Here is a 15,055-nt window from a genome sequence, read left to right as displayed (position 1 = left end):
GTCTTACAGATTATGATCCGTGAGACGATCTCACATGAAACCCATTCATTATAAATATGCAAATTATATTGACTATTGAAATGATTACATGTGGTAGCGAATATTAATTAAAAATAGTATTGTATTAGGTTGGATTAATATAGTTATAAATAATAACATGTTCGATTGGATGCTGAAAATATAAGGTTTAAGACACTGATTGAAATTATGACAAAAAGACGGATTATTGTAAATAATTAGTAAAATCAATTAAAACATGTTCGTTTGTTCGATGAGTTAACAAATAAATAATTAGTAAAATAAATAAAAAATAAGGATGATAATTATATATATAGTCATAAATTGAAAATTTATTCAAATTCAAAAGTTTTATAATTTTTTCACAATTTTAACAAGACTATAAATTGAAAATTTATTCAAATTCAAAATTTTTAATTTTTTTACAATTTTAACAATTTTATAATCATTATCACTTCCCAACACACAGGCAAATCCATCCCTTTATGTCTGTTTAGTTTTTTGTCCATGCAAAACAACACACTAAGCTAATTTGAAATAATAATATTTTTGGTCATGTAACTTATAAATTATTTGTTTTTTAGTCTATTTTTACTAGAATAATAACATGACGCTAAAACATACTGATTTGATATCAGAAAATACTAACGTGGAATTGTCAAATACTGATGCATCCGATGTAGATGATAAAAAAAAATCTTACATTACCGAAAGAGTTAATTTTTCAGGCTACTTTAGATTGATTATGGCCAAATTCTAAGACAAAATATCACAATTTTCTTGAATCTAAACGATTAACAATAGGTGAAAAATTAGCTCGTGTTGGTTCCATTTTTATCATGCAGTAATTATTTTGAACCAATCATTCTACCCAGCCACGAGTGAAAAATAGCCTTTTTTTACTGGTCAAGAAGCCGACGGCTGGGTGGTGGTGGTTCTCCCTTTGACTTTTCAACGCCACCTAGATTTACCCCTTGAGTCGAGGGGGGTTTTGATCCAAATCTTGCCAGCGTACAGTATTTTCGTGTCTTGGAACTTTCTCCAGCTTTTATTTTTCTGTTATTGTCATTATTTTCTTTTCTGTCTTCCCTCTGTTTCTTTGCGAGGGACAGAGTAAGATAATTTCTGGAAAGAGTTTATTAAGGGGGAAGAAGAGGACAGAGAGAAAGAGAGGGATAGGTTACATTAGAAGGCGATGGAAAGCATCACAGGGTGGCAAGTGACTATTCTATGTGGGATAGCATTGTGGATTGTGGTTTCTTCGATTTTAAATTTGACTGGAAAGATCAGATCTTTAACACAGCCATGGGTTTTGCAATGTGTCGTTTCTGGCACTCCAATTATTCTCCGGATCCAGGTAGGTTTGTTGGGGTGTGATTTTTTTTCTTTTTTATTTTGTTTTGGCTTTTTCATGGGCTACTTCTTTGGGTTTTGCAGAAATACCAGAATACGTATTTGGATGCCTTGTTTTCCGGGATGTCTTGTGTTGTTTCTGTGCCTTTTTACACTGCTTTTCTTCCTCTCGTTTTCTGGGTATGCTCTCGTTTATCCTTTATTACATGTGCATTTTCTGTTTTTGATTCTGTTTTGTATTTCAAATGGGCAAAGATTTGGCTGAATTTGAAAATTGCATTCTTGGAATAGGTGTTTGTTTTTGAAGTTTTTCCTTGTCTTTTAGACTGGGCATTGCAAATTGGCTAGGCAGATGACTCTTTTGATGGCCTTTTGCGATTACATCGGAAACTGCACAAAGGTAAGTTTCTTGCCATACTTTTCATCGGATTATATATATGCCAACTTATAACGGCAACGCGATCATCTATTTTGTAGCGTATTATTTTATGCTTTTTTATGATCATGGCTGATAGGATGTAGTATCGGCACTTAGACCTAGTTCTTCGCTTGTTAGGAGATTAACAGCGACCAAAGACGAGGAAGAGAATGCCATGGAATACGGATTACCTTCTTCGCACACTCTTAATACCGTTTGCTTGTCAGGGTACGAAGGTTTTCTTGCATTCCAACTCATGTTATTTAAGGCCTACTCAAGAGGCAGTATCCTTTGTTATGTTTGCTCGCCACGTGCCAAAAAACTTTTATGTTAGTATTTGTTGTTGTGAGAAAATTGATATTGCTCTCCGTGTTATTGAAATGCTTCAGTTTCCCAATCCATCTAATCTTCTTGAGTTTCTCTTTTGGGCAGCGCAGGTATCTGTTTCATTACATTCTGTCCTACTCTGGTTATAATGTCTACACTGCTGTAATGGGATTCAGCATGGTTTGTCTGCTTGTGGGACTCATAGGCTTGGGCAAGTATTATGTTTCAGAATTTTAATGGTTTCTTATTCTTGTCCTTTATATCCTGATCTAAGGTTTCTATATTTTCAGGAAGGATATACCTGGGAATGCATAGCTTGATTGATGTTATTGTTGGTCTAGCTATGTGATTGGTGATCCTGGCAATCTGGCTCTCTATTTCTGAATACTTGGATAATTTCATAGTCTCGGGTCCAAATGGTAAGGATTATCATCCCCTTCCGTCTTCTGACATTCATCTTAATTCGCCATTTATGAGTCATAATTTCTACCACGCTGTTGTCTTGTCATAATTGTTGGGAATCAGTGTCAATTGTTTAGAGAAGCTAAAGAATGGTGATGATTTTTTTAAAATCTTCATTCAGACTTGGTTTTACAGAATCCATTGCTGTTAGAATTTTTTAATTTTTTAACGAATGACATTCATTAAAATAAGGTAAAATGAGTTTTGTACAAGTAACTTCACGGGACATACCCCGATTTTAGAAACATACAAAGATGATCATATCCACGCACAACATAAATAATAATAATAATAATACAATCAAGAGTCTATATCTAGATGACTTGGTGAACATCGAAGAGCAAGGATCTTGATTTTCTTAATGATATCCTCGGGGCACAACATTTCTTCTTAGAAAATATCTCGATTGTGTGCATTTCAAATGTTGTAGACATATTCTGCCACTGCGATACATCTCAACTCGGACAATGCAGAATTACCTTATAGACACCTCGCAAAGCTTTTAGAGCTGATGTTGCAGATCCCGTGATTTTACGTTTGTCTAGCCATTCTTTGATGCCATTCCAGGTTCTCTTTGACACATCACAAACAAGGAAGAGATGACCAGCTGATTCCTCACTGTTATTACAAAGTACACACATCTTATTCTCAATATAGCTTTGTCTATTATCTTTAGTTAGGATTTTACCATGTGCAAACAACCACATGTCAAAACGATGCTTGAGGAGTATGCAATATTTCCAAATTATAGGTTTCCATCGCCATCGCCGTTCTCTTTGAACAAAGATTTTATAAGCTCGAGCAAGACCACAGTGATATCTGAACCAACTCTCAAGCAGCATCCCTGCACTCTCAGCCGAGGGTCGTCTAAGTATAACATCTCGAATTCTCAGAATTCTTATAATCAAAGGAGACTCATATTTGTTCCAATTTCATTCCCAAACACTACCAAACCGTACATGGATCTTATTCATCCACAGGCTATCCTTCTTCATATGAATCTTCCATAATGTTTTTGCAATCAAAGCATTGTTCAAGCATATAAATTTTTGAGCCCTGTGCCCCCATCTTTCATTGGTCTACAAACATGTTCCACGAGATAGGGGGGTGCTTCGAGGGCCACACAAACTTTCTACGAATCTTGTAAATGTCATCCACGACCACGATATCAGAAGGAAGTGGTAGAATAGATAACTAGAAGCATTCCATCCCTTGAGGCACCGATCGGATCAATTCGATCTTCCCGACATATGATAGTGAGTATCTTGGCCAAGAGCTAATTTTAGCCCTAATCGCATCCACAAGTAGGCTATAATCTTGAGGTGCACAGCTTCCTAGATGCAAGAAGAATATTGAGGTACTGAAATGGAAGGTGGGCAGCACGTGCGTTCGCACGTGAACCCATATTTTATATGGCACAAATTAATTAATTAGATATTCCAACAAAAAATAAAACTAATAACAAAAATAGTGTTATAAACTTCGTAAACTTAAATTATAATTTAATTTAATTATGCTATTTATTTTATCTATTTTCACTCCTTATAAACATCAACTTTATAATAATTGATTATTCATTTGTCTGTTAGTATATGATATTATAGCATTTTCACTTTTCACAAGGTAATACTTCACCTTCCAATTTTTGCTATTAATATATTCTTTCACTTTTTTAGTAAACTTTTTATAGACTTGTTCTTACTCATTCTCCTCTTTTTGTTTATTAAATAAAAATTTATCAATCGCAATAAAAAAAATAAATGTTTATCAACCAATTAAATAAATAAAAAATTTATAATCATGATATTAAGTACTGAAACATAATTAATTAACCTGAGTTAGAGATTTAAAAATACTAAGTACAACTCTTAGTATTTAGTAATATTAAGCATGAAAGTCTACCTTTTCAATCCTAAGAAATATTCAAACGTTAACATACTAATTATATAGTTTGTTTCCACTCTTCATTTCCTTGTGATTAAGTGACAGATATACCTTTTAAATTATGTCATAATGTTATTGATTTATATTCATCTTATTGCAACTGAGTTGACGAATAAAAACTTAAGGCCGACCCTTATTCTAGGTCAACTTATTAGCCAAATTATTAATAATCCTTTAGTAATATTGAAATATTGGTGTTATAGAATTTTAAAAATTAGAAATTAAGTTTATAAAATTGGAAGTTACAATAACCTAATAAATTATACAATTGGCTTTATTTGAGTATGTTTATTTCTTTGTTTTTTGGAATGTAAGTTATATCAAGTAGTCAATGTATTTAGTTAAAATTACATGACATGTAAGTCATAGGTATAAAGTGGAGCTTATGAAGTTAGCATAAGGTCTAGCTGCTGCTGGTTGGCTGAGTCACCATGATTTATCTCCTCTCACATTCCTGTCGGGCCGGGGGGTGAGGGGCACCTAAGGTGAGCGATTTCACCTTTTGGAGCAATATTAATTTCAGAAGTTGGTTTTCCATATATCTCCCTATCATATAAAAAAAAAATCCATGTGATATCTTATGCTTTACACATATGAAGGGCTAGTTTTGCTAATTCAAATTTTTTAAACACTGCTTTCCATCCATATTTTTCTCTTGTTGTATTATATATTAATATTATTATTTTGAAATGCTATTTTTTCTTGTTTTAAATTTGATTTATGAGGACTAACCCCTTTTGCGCAAAAAAAAAAAATAATAAATGGAATCCCTAATTTACTCATCTTATAAATATGATATATTCATTATATTATACACGTAGTGCTTGTGCATTTGTTCCTAATATAATAATAATAAGGGTGGAAATTGTAATTATATTAATTATAATAGTTGATTCCTAGCATTTATCAAATAATATTTTTCTTTTAATTGTATATTTTTTATTTATAAAGATTATTAGAAATTTTATTACTTTATTATTATTAATTTCTTTATATTTTTGTTTGATTAAAAAAGGCCAATTATTTCTTACAAAATATATAAATCACCTAAATCATGTACAACAGTATTTTTTTCTCCTAATTAGAATATAAAATAAAGCAATGCGAATAATTTGATTATGTTTATATTAGCATTTTAAAATATCGTTGTTTGTTTTATTTATACATTATTTATTAACATAATTGATCTACTAGTTCATTCCCATATAGCTTGATTTTTATATAATGTATTAATTTTAGCATGCAATTAAAAAAAAAAAAATAGCATTGTATAATTCATATTCTAATTACAAATATAACTGATTAATAATTCATTCCCACTATAAAGAAAGTTCCTATTGATTTCATCCAATCACATCTTTTCCGTTACATAATTATCAATTTCTTATTTTATTTCATGATTTATTCTCACACTACAAACTTTTCTATGACTCCTTCATTCAATTTTAATTTTATTTAATTTCATGTTTTATATCTTAATTAATTTATTTATTCATCCGATTCATTTTTTAATCACTTTTATTCATTCACTTCTTTCAACATTCACTTTATTCTAATTGTAAATAATAATATTAAATCTAATATGTAATTACCATAGTTGTCAAAAGCGCGAGGTGAAAAAAAAGTTAAAAAACGATCAGGTGTCTGGGGCTTGAAGCGCACGCTTAGTGGAAATAAGCGCAAAAGGTATTATTTTATATTAATCTATAGTTTATATTATTATTATAATTTGTTAGGACCGGTGAATGTGTTTAGAGTGTGTGAATAACCACCTTATGAAATTTTCTTCAAAAATACTTCGGGGATCACAACTGGTAGCAGACAAAATCAAATCTTAATCTTCCAAGTGCAGCTGAGAACTTGGATAATCGGTGCGGAAAAAATCCTACTATACTTCGTGAACCAAATGCTTTGTCAAAATCAGCAGATAAAGAAATCAGTAGACGGCCGTAATGAAAATGCTGAAAAGAAATAACGCAGAGAACTGTTTATTGAAGTTCGAAGGATAAATATTTTATGCATCTTCATAAAGATTCCATTAAAAAACTTTGATAATTACAGATATTGCAATTGCCCATTTCAGGAGGACTTATCAACTGCTTTGCTGAAACTCTTAGTACACAACTTAAACATGTTTGAACAAAATACGCACAGAAAAATATTTCTGTCAGTTACAAATACTCACACTTCGAATAGATAAAAATTGATACACTGGTGAGTACAAAATCAACGCAGAAGATCCTTTAAATGATCGGACAAGACTTGGAGCGTGTGTGCTTGATAATATTTTAGCAGAGATTTGATTACTCAAAAAATCTCAGGCATGTAATGAATGTGTGCATGTAGAGTATATCATGTGTCTTGAAATGGCCTTATATAGAGATAATGCAACATTCAGATTTCAACGGCTATAAATCGGTCGTACTAAAGCCATAACATAAATAGGACTCCATGTCTGATGTCATTTGTCTTCTTCCCAAAATAGAACACAACATTAAATGATTGGAATATTGATATCAAACTGTCATAATAAATTTTTCTTTATATCCAAAACATTATCTGAATCATATGATTTGCTGATGATTGAGTTTGTTCATATATGAAAAATTTAGAGTTCAACTGGGATCAAGATTCAATAGGGCCTTAAGCAATATTAAGTCAAATTTCAGCGAAGGCTTCCCAAACTGAAATCGGCAGGCTTACATGAAGTCTTCTGAAATAAGCGCTCGGCTGAACGATTCTCCTGCTGATTTCACTGGTTTGCTGAATTTTACCACTTATTGTGTTTTTATGTTTGCAGCACGTCACCTAAACTTATAAATAACTAACATAATTCCTATCCTAAGTTAGTTATCTGAAATAAACGTTTTCTTAATCATTATTATAATGGGTGATTTTTCTTTTTGAAATTAAGGGATATCTAATGATAATGATATAACTAAAAGATGATTAATGGCAATGATATATTGTTTTTCCATATATGTCCCTAACACAAATAAATTGATCAAATAATCCATGTGATGGCTTATGTTTTACACGTCAAAGTGTTGATGGAAGGCTAGTTTTGCCAATTCACAATTGAAAAACATTGTTTTTATCCACATTTTTGTGGGTATATAGATATAGATTTATGGTGATGCAGAAGTGAGATAGATCCTACCAGTTATCCAGTTGGTAATTGCGGAGTTATGTTTCCATTCTCACACCAATTAAGAATATCGACATGCTAAGGGTCGGTTCTTGGCTACCCTTGAACATGAGATTAAGAAAAACAAAACTGTTTCATATCAGAGGATATGAGAATGCATATGTATGTAAAAAATGTTATCAGTTCAAAGACCAAGAGCTGATTGCCTTTTGCCTTCATGTTTTAATGCCCAAAAATGTGGAATGGCATGTGAGCCTTGCATGATGTGTTTTAGATAGACCTACCTAATCATGTCGTAGACCTTCCTTGTTTTGTCACCTTTTCAATTGGTTTATTTAAAGTGCATGCTTAATCCGGTGCTTCAAGTGTCAAATCGGAGGCCACTTTGCTTAAGCAATTTTTTTAACTAGGGGAGCTCTTATCATTTGGCTCTCACGTAATTGTATGCTAAATTTGAGAATTGGACTGATTGATCAGAGTAAACAGTTTTTGTCTTGGCGTTAAGCTATTTGTTACAGGAGCCTTGATTATTAGGTATGTTGGATTTTGGGTTACTTGATGCGCTTGTTCCCCAGGTGCCATTTGATCAACTAGATTAGCTCATGGATATCTTTAATCTCAGTCTCTCCCCAACTACCTTGTTACTAGCACCTCTATTGGTTCCTCTTCAGTAAATTTATGTAATTTCAAGCACTACCTCTAAGAAATCGCAATTATGTGACTGAACCATTGAAGTTTCTTTAGATTTGTTTGTGATGGATTCTTGAAGTTACATGGCACAGGTTTGTGTATCAAGTGGGAATCATACCTGATTTACATTGTTGATCTGCACCTTGCATTAGTTTTACCATCCATTTAACCAAGATTTGTTGATCTCGTAGACATTCTAAAATATCTTTTTAATTTTGAATGCCTTACTATCTATTTGATCTATAGTTTGATTGACACCATTAACTGGAAACACTGATATATCAAGAATGTGATTTCCATTTCTATCCTATTTGACAGCTGGTCATTTGTCAGTGAGGTAGAAAACCTGGAGTGGACTTTTTTTTCGTTTTTGTTTTGTTTTCTATCATTGAAAAATATATTAACACCATTATTGTTGTTATAGTAGGAATTGATGTGAATCTTGGCCTTTAGGAAAAATGACAAGTATAATCATACCTAGATTCCCAATGGTGATGCTTAGCGTGCCTTTTTTTTTTTAATGTTGGTTGAGATCTATAAATTGGTTTTTTTTTTGTCTGCAGTTGCATCATTTTGGGCCGCTCTTAGCTTCTTGTTACTCTTTGCCTACCCAACGCCTGAATGTCCGACCCCTAGTTTTGAGTTCCACACTGCCTTCAATGGTGTTTCCTTGGGAATTGTAAGTGAACAATTTGTTTTCCCGTTTAATTTCTATGCATGTTTGCTGCTGTAGAATTCAATATATTTGACTGCCTTCTGTGTTCCATTGCATTAATGTCTTCTTTTTTCACTTTTTACATCCTATTTTCTTGTTTATACAACTTTAGCTTCTAAATTACTGCATTGATTTACATATGCATATATCCCCCCCCCCCCTTCCCCCCTTTCCCTTGTATCACACACACACGCGCGCGCGCGCGTGGGTTTATATGGTAATTGTGTTTGAAATAAAAAATATATAATCTTGAATTGGTATCATTAAGAGTATTAATATGTTATCTTTGATATGATTTTATTTTCTTACAATTTATCTCGATGTGCTTAATGAATTAGAGTTATAGCTCTCTATATTGTGTAAAAAATGTAGGTCTCTGCAGTCTATCCACTTGACTGATGTGTTATGCTGTGTTTTCTTTCACATTATTCAAATACTTACTGAAGTTTCAGTATATTTTGGTTTATAATCCCACATATTACTCCAGCGCAATTATTGATGGCAATTGTATTATTCAGGTGATCGGGGTCCACCTAACGTTTCATCAGTTTCACCATGAAAATGTTGCACGGATATTTTTCCCTCAGCTGCCAGTTCCCGCAGTTGTCGGTAGGATTTTTTTGGGCATTCCAACCATTCTTCTCATGAAGTATTGCAGCAAGGCTCTTGCGAAATGGATTCTTCCCATTGTTGCGAATGCTTTGGGAATTCAAATAAGGTCAACCAGCTATTTACCTGCCTTAAAAGGTGGGATGTCTCCTAATAAGAAGTTGGATGAAGTTAAGCAATTAGGGTGTGTCCAGAAACTGTTCTTTTTCACCGAGCAGACTTCATTTGATGTTGATACTGGCATAAGGTTCATTCAGTATTCTGGTCTTGCTTGGTCTGTTGTTGACCTTGTTCCTTCTCTATTTTCTTTCCTCGGCTTGTGATACCATGTATCATACGCTTTTGTATAGCGAGCTATTCTTTTTTTTTTTTTTTTTGGGTGCATTACTTGTAACATGCACAAATGTATGTCTACGATGAAGTTCTTATATCTGTTAATGCCATGACCAAGCAGTTAAGAATTTGGAAGGATAAGATTTTCGTTAGAATTTTTTAACCATGTCTATATCTAACTTTGGTTTATCGTTAAACGACTGTTTTTGGAGCCATTTGTGCTTGAAAATTCCTTGGTATTGTGTATGGTACAAGATTTGCAAGAAACGCAACTACAGCTGGTGCTGGTGCTGGTGCTGGTGCTGGTGCTATGTGTCATCAATAATGGTGATCAATTAAAAACACGGGAGTTCTTTTCATTTAACAGTGTACAGTCCACTGGATTGGTGATTCATTAGAAAAAGTACATGCGTTTAAACGTACATACATAGTGACTGTAATTTATATATATTATCACAGCCACCATACACTAGCAACTGTTATTTTTGCCTAACGGTATCAGGAAATTACAAGCAGGAGCTTATAATATATTTGGAAGAAAAAAATGTTCAGCTGCTCAAACCTCCACCCTTCATCACATGCCTTCTCAACCCCGGAATATGAACATCAGAAATGTAATCTTTCCAATCTATTTTCTCCACATCGAACCCAAATTGCAGTCTTTCTTCCTTAGACATAAATGTCATCGATCTTTTAGTGTTGCTATTGTCAAACCTGTTACGTATTTCATGTTAAGGCAACCATATACAGAAAAGAGAGTTGGATCCAAAATATATACCTTCCACCATAGAATGTATAGGGTTCATAAATATTAGCTGTTGAGAGAAGGTTGGGGTGTCTCAAAAATAGAAAATGCCGCAAGACAAGTCAGTAGGAGTTTAAAACCATAGACTTGGCCAACCGGATAAGTTCAGTTAGTTGAGGGAGTTAGGAGCCGTTACAGTGGGAGTTGGATAAGCTGTGGAGTAAAGAAAGCGCAGATCAGCTCGTGGTCTATCAGGGATAACTCTCGGCTGAAAGAAAACACAAGAAATACACAGAAGAATTCATGAGAGAAAAAGCACATCAGAAGGAGACATCAAGGAGCAGAAGCTTGATAGAAATGTTCTAGAGTGCTATTCATGATCGTTGTATTTGTGATTACTCCCCAGTGATTCAATAAAGGAATTTGTTCGTCTTTCTTCCCGTGGATGTAGGTCATTCAAGGCCGAACCACGTAAATCTTTTGTCTCGTGCAATTTACTTTCTTGTGTGTGTGCTTCGTGAGTTTGCATGGTGAGTAACAAGAGAGCTCGTCCAGTAGTCATAAACTAAACCTGTGAAGAAGAAAGGCTATCTTTTTTTCTTAACATTAGCCAGATTTTTGGCATGCTCCACTGTTTTTCTGCAAATGAGTTGAAGTTTCTGAGATAACTTCCATCAAGATTGGAAAAAGCCCCTAATCCAGTTCGGTCGATAGCATGCCTCCAAAGGTGAGAGGAGAAGTCATCCATGGAGCTGAATAGCTTCATTTGTGGAACACGAAGTGGGACCCCTGTTGAGTCGATGAATGGCAGAGAACTGAAGTGTTCGAATAGTAGTTTGGCCAGGTCCCTGAAAACTAGCGGGTTCACAACAGATGAAGCAATCTGATATATGCTAGTTTCTGCTTTTCCAGACGCCCCATGCTTAACCAAGGCTGCCAAGGTTGCGTTCACAACCATGTCCGCTGGAACCTGAAACAATTCCTTGATATATCAGATCTTTTAATCTCCATCTTTTAGTTATATAACACTCTGAATATACTACAAAGTCTACTATTATTAGTATACAGAAACACACACACACATATATATATACATAATTATCAGAATTACTACGTCAAGAACTCCACTTGGATCTACCGGAAAACCTGTGAGCTGACCCTTTCCATAGTGAAGAATGATGGGATCCATCATCCTGCATGGTGAGAAGAGATCATTGCTGTCTTATTTTTAATCCAAATAAAGTTATGATCTTTGTTGAAATATATACTTATTCCCCTTCATCCACCCGGGGAATGGTTCTTTGTAAGTGCTCTCGATGACACTTGGTCGAATTATGACAACTGGTATGTTTCCACTTTCCACTTAGATTATTTATCATCATCTCTCCCATAGCCTTCGTAAAAACATATGTATCTTGCCATCCAAATTTGTTTGCTCTGATGATCTTAATAGGAAAACGATACAGCAAAACTGAAACTACGATATGAAAGCAACTACAAAACTAGATGTTTATCAAAGAAATAACTCGACCGTCGTTTAATCACCTTTCTATCCCTAGTTCTTTCATTTTCTGAAGCATTTCTGCATCATCTCCAAGAACTTGTTTTGATTCCAAGACCAGCTTTATTTCATCTTCCACATTCAATTTGTGGTGTATGTGATCACCTGCTATACTTTCCCCTAAGCTGAAAGGCTTTTCCATGATTCTGCCTTGCCTTTGTCCATTCACATAAGCTGATCTTGTCATAAAGGAAAATAAACTTTCTTCAAGAATGGACATATTTAAGTCTATCTGTAACGCACAAAATCAGTACACATAAAACTCGTGCATTTATGTAAATTGCTAAATTATTTATTTAATTTTAAAATTATTTTGCATAATTTTAAATTATTACATGTTTACAATTTCAAGTATTTGTTCAAGCATTTTAATTATTTGACATTTTGAATGATAATTTCTTATTTAAAAAAAAATTTTATTTTCCGCAAATTTGAAGTATGTTCAAAATACGATACGTTACATTATCTATATCAAACATAGAACATTCGAGCATATCTACGTCTAAATTCCAACAAAAAAATCCAACCTAAAGACTTACATAATCAGTCAGAACTTTGATCGAGAAAAAAAGATACAAGAACAACGAAAATTCGGTCATTTAAAAAGTTTGCATGACAGCAAATACTATGAATACATGCTACTTGCCTGTTGATATTTGCAGGAAGAGCTTAAGTTTCTGACATTTTCTAGCAAAACTCGTGAGGCAATAGGTCTACCAGTGTTAATGTCAAGAGCTGTATCATACCTGAAATTCATCTAACTTTTTACTCAAGCATGCGTTTTTTTGGTGCATTAATACCCAATTTCTTTGTAGACATTAGATGAAAACACAAAAGGCTAGATAAGTGCTTGTAAGTATATATTTACCTTCCATTAAAAGTTGTATTAGCTGCAGAATTTATTATTACATCAACATGTTCGGTCATCAAATCAGACGCTTCCTCGTCTACACCAAGATTCGATTCACAAACACTTCCAACCACAGGAATCAACTTGGTCAGCATGAAAGCTAGATATGATTTTCCATGAGTTTGTTTCAGACGCTTGAAAAGCCCCGTATTGATGATATATGAACATGTAGTGCCATTAACTTTTGTGTAATTTAATTGAAGGAATATATACACAAAGAAATCGGTGCTTAAGAACTTGCATACTTCATTTTCAGTCTCCCAATAGCAGCCTCTTTGTTCTTAGCCTTGATCAAGACAAATATACTATGGATCTCTGGTGCTGTCCTAAGTATTTTCTCAATGATAACTGGAAATTGTACGTGTAAAAGACAAGTACATATTAATTCATCATGCATTTACCATCATCATGCATTTACCTAAAAATCCAGTAGCACCAGTGATAAAAAAAGGACTTCCCTTGAAGAAACTTGACAATGCCAATACCATCATCATGCATTTCCACATCCTTCTCATCTGGACTTAAAACCTGGCTACCAGCTTCCATAAAAGTCGTTGCCCCATGATCCGAGCTTATCAATGAAGACGTTTCCGCGAAAACACAGAAGAAATCCCACTGAACTTCCTTGCATGATTATTGCCAGTTTGACAATACACTACCATACTCTTGTTATTTTTAATTTTACTATAGCTAGAGACTTTCACTGCACTGTTTAGTGCAATGGGGATGGAAGGACTAAGAGACAAAGCCTCCATTGTGCGCTGAGATATATAAAAGAATAAAACAAAAGAATAATGCAAAACAACCCAAAGCTTTTTGTGAGGTAGGTGCAATAACTGTTGGCTTGCGAAGTTAGCTTAACATTAATCTCTTTTGTTCCTTAAATTTTTTTAATACAAAAACAAGTTAAAGCTTGTTTGTATAAGATATGAGTTTGGTTTGATTTAAGATTAGAAAGAAAAAGATGGTTAGTTTTGTGGGGTTTTAAAAGTGGAAGATGCCACTCCCTATGCTTCACACACACACACTCACAAACGACTATTTTGGAGGAATCCTAATATATAATGATTATTATTTACTTAATTTATATGGTAATATAAATCATAACTTAGTCAGCTAACAACAAAATACACCAGAATAAAGGGTGTGACGAACTTGAATATATATATACATACTCACTTGCCTCAACTACACACACACACACATACAATATGCATATACACACACTCACTTGCAAGTTTTGGAAGTATTAATTTGATGATAATGCAGTGTTGTGACATTTCTTGCACAACAACTTTGTTTGCCAATCCGATAATCACTAACCCATACAATTTTCATTCATGAACGAGTAAATTTCATTTTAGTTTACGAATTATTGATAAATTGATATACAAACTATTGTAATTGATTTTATTGGTATATCAACTATTTATAAATTGACAAGTTAGTACATGATCAAACTATAAATTCAAGTTTACTTTTAACCTAATTTTTTTTTTAAGTTCAATTACGATTAATCAATTCAATTAGATATAATTTTTAAGTTCAAGTTTATTTAATTTATTTTATTGATCAAATTTTTTTTTTCAAAAAGCATATATAATTAAAAATTATATTATGATAAATAATTATCAATTCGAATATACAACTAATTTTTTTATCCAATTGATAAAATTTGGGTAAATTAGGAAAAAGAATTCTTAATTCAAGTTCAAATTAAGATTTTTAGTCCCTAGAGCCTAAAATTTTAGTTTGGATTCCCCAATTTTGATGAAGTGATCAAAAATATAATTGATGTTATAATTGAGTCAGAAATTATATC

At 33.3% G+C, this 15,055-nt stretch overlaps 2 pseudogenes; one reads left to right on the top strand and one right to left on the bottom strand.

Annotated features, from left to right (window-relative positions):
• The first annotated feature begins 982 nt into the window (after positions 1-982).
• LOC140827089 (lipid phosphate phosphatase delta-like) lies at positions 983-10,152 on the top strand (annotated as a pseudogene).
• Positions 10,153-10,362: 210 nt separating this feature from the next.
• LOC140828360 (fatty acyl-CoA reductase 2, chloroplastic-like) lies at positions 10,363-13,988 on the bottom strand (annotated as a pseudogene).
• Between the last annotated feature and the right edge of the window lie 1,067 nt (positions 13,989-15,055).

The sequence above is a fragment of the Primulina eburnea genome, chromosome 3, assembly GCF_022965805.1.
Source record: "Primulina eburnea isolate SZY01 chromosome 3, ASM2296580v1, whole genome shotgun sequence".
Taxonomy (NCBI): domain Eukaryota; kingdom Viridiplantae; phylum Streptophyta; class Magnoliopsida; order Lamiales; family Gesneriaceae; genus Primulina; species Primulina eburnea.
This window is presented reverse-complemented; position numbering and strand designations above follow the sequence as displayed.